At 29.3% G+C, this 7,348-nt stretch overlaps 1 long non-coding RNA gene across 1 annotated transcript; it reads left to right on the plus strand.

Annotated features, from left to right (window-relative positions):
* Window positions 1–854: 854 nt before the first annotated feature.
* Window positions 855–6,687, plus strand: LOC117692940 (uncharacterized). The gene is made up of 8 exons (XR_010711623.1): window positions 855–946; window positions 1,046–1,122; window positions 1,257–1,379; window positions 2,402–2,437; window positions 2,923–3,727; window positions 3,828–3,969; window positions 4,597–4,649; window positions 6,013–6,687. It is a non-coding gene; the product is annotated as an uncharacterized lncRNA (long non-coding RNA).
* Window positions 6,688–7,348: the final 661 nt, after the last annotated feature.

The raw sequence follows: 7,348 nt of genomic DNA on the forward strand, positions 1-7,348 counted from the left end.
ATTTGTCTATATTCTTATTCATTTTAAGGATAAATAAACAGTTCCTAACGTTGAACACATCTATTTAATGTCTAAAGTTGGGCTTTTCACTTCAACATTCAAAATGTTAACAAAAGCTTTGTTTACATAATAAAGAATTGTAAGTTTTGTAACTCGCTTATAACTCAAAGAATGTCACTCAAATTTTGGTTGCATATTTAAATGGCATACTAAAGCATTGTAAACATCAAAGTTGGAAAAATTATTTTTGAATCAAATCCTAACCATGCCCCTTTAACATTTCTGATTAGATTAATTTTGAAACATTAACGAGGAAAATACTTATTCCAATATACAAGTGTCAATCCCACATTAAAAACAATACCCTTTGGAGCAAACTCTAGCAGACTTTGAATTACATGTAATTTTGCTGTTTGCTGATGTACGCTATTCTATAGCTAGACAATTCTAAAAGAACCAATTTGTGCAAGAATGTATTTCTTGTTATTTAATCATTCTCAATATTTGTTTTTAAATCAATTAAAAATTTAGTAAGAATAAATAATATAAGTATCGCAGAAACTGATACTATTGATAATGCAAACATATTTACTGCAATGGTGCGATACACTTTTATAATAATAACGTTTTCACCGTTTCACTGTTGTCGATAAATGTGTTACAACATTTAAAGACACTAAGTAACTATAAAATAATTGGTTTATTTTGTATTATTTAGTAATTATTAATCTAATACTACTTGATCGAACGGGACGGAACTAAACAGTTTTGAAGTATTGTCTAGTTCTAGTCCAAAAGTCAACAAGGATGGTATAAAGGGAGACAACTTAACGTATCCTTTTATTTTTGAAATGAAGACTATCGCACTGTACTTGGTTGTGGGTTTTTGTGGAAATATCTTTGTTATTGCTAACAAACAGAAAGATGCAAGTTGTAACTATAGAACGTATGTACAATATACACCTACATTTGTAGGTCCTTTTTTTCACTTTTCATGTACACTTACGATACTTATGAAAGGTTCACTGGGCCCTTTCTTTTTCAGATTTCTATCAACGTGTTGTAGTGATGATGAGATTTACAATATCCACCACAATGGTACAATTAAAAAAATATGCAGCGGTATGTATGCCTCCAATATAGATATATCATGCCGAGATAAATAAATACATATCAGTATAATGCAATATTTTATATCGTGTTTTACATATTGAATCCCGAAATATTTGGTTATATTACCATTTGTTTTGTTCTAGCATGTATTGGACGACGTTTATGTAGACCAAAGTGTCCCCAGGGATATTATGGAGAGCAGTGTAATGAAACCTGTACTTGTAATGCTGACGAATGTGACGATGTGTCAGGATGTATAAATACAGGTATATGGATGCATTCTCTATGTCAATCATGTACTTTCTAAAAAGTTTGTTTGAGTATTCTGCATCAGTTGTAACTTTGATCCTTAGGGATAGGACTTACATGGGCACTCCCATTATGTACTTTTTTGCATAATAAAATATTTGTTTAATTTAAAGAATATTCTCTATAAATTATCATTATTATATTGGTAAAAAGTCATTCATATTTTTTTGTTTGCAATTGAAATATACGGTTTGCTTCAGGAGGTTGCTGGTTTTATTTCTTTCTTAATTCTTTTTCCTAACTTTTTTTTTATCCTTATTAACTCATTTTTGTGAATAATTTGAGATTGTGGTAATTTGGTAATTTTGGTAAACAATATTTAATCATATTTCTGAGAGATTTTTTTTCTTAATTGACATCGACATTTAAGTTTAAATGGTATAATCTAACTTGGAACAGGGTAAATTGCACTGTGTCTTGCAAATGCTTGTGAATTTATTAAGGTCTTCCGTTATCGTGATTGTAATGTTTCTTATTATTCCCCCCCCCCCTTTTTTTGTCCACAAGATTTCTCAGAGATGGCTGGATAGATTTTCTTGAAATTTTCAGGAACTTCCAAGATTAAAGTTGGAATTTAAAATATATATATATATATATATATATATATATATATATATATATATATATATATATATATATATATATATATATATATATATATATATATATATATATATATATATATAGGCACTAAAACGCTTCCGTACAAAACGGAAGACCTTTTTGTTGCTTTTCCAACTAGAGTCTAGTTATGATTGTAATCACAATTATCACAAGTTGATATGCCCGTTCAATCCTGGATTTTGAGTTTTTAAATTCCCATCAATAGAATTGTCGATGATTACAAAATAATAATTTTGACTACACAATCCCATTTATTCAACGGTATTTTAGAAACAAATAAAAAACATGATCATCCTCGTCAAGAAATTGTTTATTCGAATAATTTTTTTCATAATCAATTTGATTATTTTTCCAGATAAAACTTCAAGATCCATAGATGAAAAAAGCAAAGGTAAATGTTCGTCAAAAGTATCCTGTCGAACATTCTTTCAAAAATTTTCTTCTCTCATATTTGCTATACCCAACTTTTAGCCCCGTATTCATTCGTTAATTTATCCTACTTTGAATTGAATGTAAGATGCTACTGACTTTCCTCAAATAAACGTACATATAAAAATTCTTTAAAACCTCACACAAAGTATGCATTTTTATTAATGCACTATAAAAAAATAAATTTTATTAAAATATGTTTCGATTATGTTTAGTTTAATATTTTAGAATTTATATGAGCATCAAAATGAGTTTATTTAGATAATTCAGGGTTTGTGAAATATTTTATAACCCGTTCTAAACCCAAAACAAAAACACAAAAGGAAGGACCATTTAAAGTTGTGCATTTAGAAACAAGTTAATTTTATAATATTTCATTTTTTTTTTGTTATTATAAAATAAAGGAAATCATAATTTCATAATTAATTTTATCATTCATTTTTCCAGAGAAAACTTCAACATCTGTGGATGAAAAGAGCTCAGGTTAATGTTTATTAAAAGTATCCTGTTGAACATTTCATCAGAAATTCTCATTTTTCACACTTGCTATACCTAAGTTTTAGCGCCTTCTTTATTTGTCAATTCATCTTACTTTGAAATAAATTGCTTCTGATTTCCCCCTTATATATGTACATGTAAAAACTCTCTAAAACCTCATGAAAAGTATACATCTTTATCAATGCATTGTAAGACATAAAAATTGAATAGAATATATTTTATATACATTTAGTTAGATATGTAAAAATATGTATAAGCATCAATATGAATTTATTCAGCAAATTATGGGTGAGTGAAACATTTACTTACTCATTCTTCCAACGAAGGCACATTTTAAGGTGTGCATTTGGAAACAAGTTAATTTCATAATGTTTTATATTTATCATTTCTATATTTTTTATTATATAATCAAGGAAACCTTTAGCCTACATGCGTTTAGTGAATTTTAAATAACGGTAACCTAATCAAATTATAGACAAGCAACAAGGAAAACCGTTTGGAACCGTTTTAAAAATTTCGTTGTTTGCATCATTATTCATCATAATCGTGCTGTTGGTGGTACTTCTAAATGTAATTTACAGGTGAGATACATATTATTATAACCACAATAGTCGGAAATCTATAGAAATCTATATGTGATATACTTCATTTCTACATAATTAATACATGAATACAATTTTAATACTACACCACAGAGCAAGAAAAAATACTACAGGTTACCCCATAGTTTCCACTGAAAGACATGCATCAAACGGTTTGGTTTTAATCCTTTCTTTCCAAATTTTCGTTTTTTTTTTTCTCAAAACGACGAGTTTTATTAAAGGCTTTGTTTATCTGCTATTTAATTTCATCAGTGTCATCAGATAACATAACTAGCGATTCACCAGTCATCTATGCTGCAGTCGTGCGTCCTAACAAGAAACCGGTCAGGAGAGTAGAACGAAGCAACCGAATGTGCAGAAATACGTTAAAGCTGCAAAAACCGAATCGAGGGAGGTAAGCAATTTTTTCAGACATGCTCCAGAATCAATCTTAGTAGTTAACAGTTTGCAAAGATTATGTTGGCCATATGTCATAATTATACCTTCATGTTAAATACTGAAAACTGATTGGTTTAGACGCAGTTGATAATCCATTATATTACCCTTAGCGTTAGCACCACAGTTGGCAACAGTTAACACAACGAATTGTTACATGCGCGTAAAATGTGCGCTTATTTTTGTTTCTTGAGCACTTTGTTTTGAATTAGGTAACTTTGTTCATTGAATGTGAACAAACTTTAAATTTATGTACTACTTGTGTGCCTCTTGCCAGGTTTTGATGTCTGTTTAGCGATTCAAAACAGAAAAAATGTAAACAGACAAAAAAATATTTTATTTTGCGGACATAGGCAAACGAACTTTGTTAAGAAAATCTGTTAAAGCTAGATGCCTGGATGAGATAAAAAGAATCACAAAAAGTCCCATTCAAAATCTTTTGAAATCATAAAAAACATCGAGTTTTTTACTTTTTTAAAGAAGTCATTATATTATTTCTTTTAAGTGTGACTTTTTTTTTTGAAAAATGACCATATAAAAATACTTCTCTTTACTGTTTTTTTCCCTTTTAACGCATAATGAACAGGAAAAAGATACCAAAAACCTCTAAAGTCCATACCAGTAGCAATGCAACAAATGGTAAAGAATTTTCTCTTGCTTAATCTTAAATATATACGTATATACGATGGGCGTTTGATGAATAATATCATTGTTGTTACAACAATAACACTGTAAGAATTTTTTTGCTATTTTTATGGTTACTTTCAAAACGCTCTCTTTTAGCAAACACGCATCATTTCAACTGATTTATCTAAGCATCATATTATCTCATATAATGTTTTGGGAAAGGATACATTTATGATAGTATACTGATAAATGGCAGTAAGAATTTTACTTTAGAAAAAAAAGAATAAAGTCGAGTGAATAGGGATGATGGGGAAAACACATTTTTCTTTTTCCAAGAAATAACTTCACAATCTGTGACTTATGTGCTAAGACGCTGTTATGAAGAATCGAATGTTGCAAATTCAAGGCTTTTATTACTTCCTTTCGTAATGTTTTTAACTTTATAGAGCACATAATATATGTATACATGTCCGGTGATTGATCAGCAACTTTAACTACATGATCTTCACTATTTCAGAAAATTGTGTATAATAATTTCTTTGTACTATCGCATCGTTTTGCTATAACAGAGCTTCAACCACATCTAGTTATCAGTTTTCCTCTGAGATTCATAATAATGTATCCACGTTTCATCACCTGTAACAATATCAGTTTAACGTAGTCCATTGCAATTTCTGTAGATTTTAAGTAGGTTTCTACACATTTCAACCCGCATATTGTTTTTATGTTAAGGTATCCACCTTTTAGGGGCCAAGGTTTTTCTTTAAAATTATAAATACTGTTATCAATGAAATGCCTACTAAATTTGATATTCGTTTAATGGTTAATGGACCATCATTATTCTATTGCATCTGTTGAAGCCATACGAGGTTCTCCAGGACGTTGCTTATCCCTAAAGTATGTTTGGTCATTTTGAAATTTGCTGACCCACCTGTAAACTTGTCTCAATGACATTTATTTGTTTCCAAACATATCACACTTTTCTTAAAAAATTTTCATTAGAATCTTTACCTAGTTTGACAGACGCTTTTATGTAGCCATTTTTCAGCCTTTTTGGAAGATGACTTACTAGTCATACTTTCATACAGTGTCTCGAGTAAGGGTTATATATCAGCTTGTTAAAGGAGTGTTCGATGATGAAACGTGTTCATATAAACGGTAATAAATAGAATATAAACCAGATTATGCGTGAAAAGAAATTCAAAGATAAATTGAACCCTGTATTCTATAAAATCTTACTAGTGACATTATTTATTGAACGCTACTCGTATCAGCTTTACTTTGTGAACTCGATTTGCAATTTGTTATTGTCCATTACTTAAATTATATGAGAAAATATTACTGCTATTCTTACAAATGAATATATAAATTGTAGAGGAAGGTGTAAAACATGGTTCTCCGGCAACCTATTCCTTTGTGGAACATCCTAATACAACTTTACTACTAGATGTAGGAAATCCTGACAGGACTTTATCACTGAATAAAGGACATCCTGACAGGACTTCATCACTGGATGTAAGACATCATGACAGGACTTCATCACTGGATGTAAGACATCATGGTAGGACTCTATCATCTGATGAAGGACAGTACGATCAGGAGTATGGAAACATGACGATGTGTTAGTAGGAGAACCAAGGAGAATATTCGTTTAAAGATAGCAACACTAAAGATGTACTTTACACTCAAGGTCCTGCGTGATGTGTAAGATTTCATAACGAAATGTTTCGACTTTCATGAATATAATTTTTGAATCACAAATATGTTTGTAAAAATATATTTAGTCAGAAATATAATGAGGTATTTTGATGACATTCTGATGAAATTTAAGAAACATAATGTGAAGATACGTATAATTAATGATCATAGACTTTTTGCCTTTAAAACTCACAAAAAATGTGAGTGTTATTTTCTTATGACTGCACACGTCTTATTGTTTTTCTGTTATATCCATGAGCCGAATGTGGTATTTTAACAATAGAGGAATTAATCGTTGTGCAAACATTTGTATGTTTAATTCAACACGTTTAATTTGTTTGATATTACAATGCTAACCTCCTCAAAAATAAATTTACTTATCTGGGATTGGTTTTGTACTCTGATATTATGTATATAGTAATGATATTCTATAATTATTGTTGATTAAAAAAATATCTATTGAAGATATATTCATTTATCATTGAAATAAATAAATGAATATGAATCATTTTTAACTAATGAGAAAACGTGTCACCATATACTTTACTAAATAACTTTTTTTAAATTATGTTTTGGTAAATATTACAATTGGTTTTGACTTTAAGTTTGTAATTTCGAAAAATTGATTATAACATAGAACGGATAAGTTTAATATTTATTCAACTTAGAAAAATGTGACGAAGGTTTGATCAATAAAAAAAAAATAACTGTCTCTAAGTAAGTTATAGAAATTGCTTGATTAAAATGTTTTATTGGTTTTTTCATTCGCTCTTATAAGGTAAAGCAGGTTTCTCCTTTCATGGATATTTTACGTTGGCTACATTTAATCTATTGTAGAAGCTCAAAAAAATGTTCATCACTAAATTTACATCCTTGCATATACCCTTAGGTACTGTTTTACAATGTTATCAACTGTGTCCGCTAAAAGTCGTGGTGTATGGATAAACATTTGATATTTATTCAAGCTGCTAAAGGCATAAAAAACGTCTTAAAACGTGATTCGATTAATATGA

This window comes from Magallana gigas, chromosome 3, assembly GCF_963853765.1.
Source record: "Magallana gigas chromosome 3, xbMagGiga1.1, whole genome shotgun sequence".
NCBI lineage: Eukaryota > Metazoa > Mollusca > Bivalvia > Ostreida > Ostreidae > Magallana > Magallana gigas.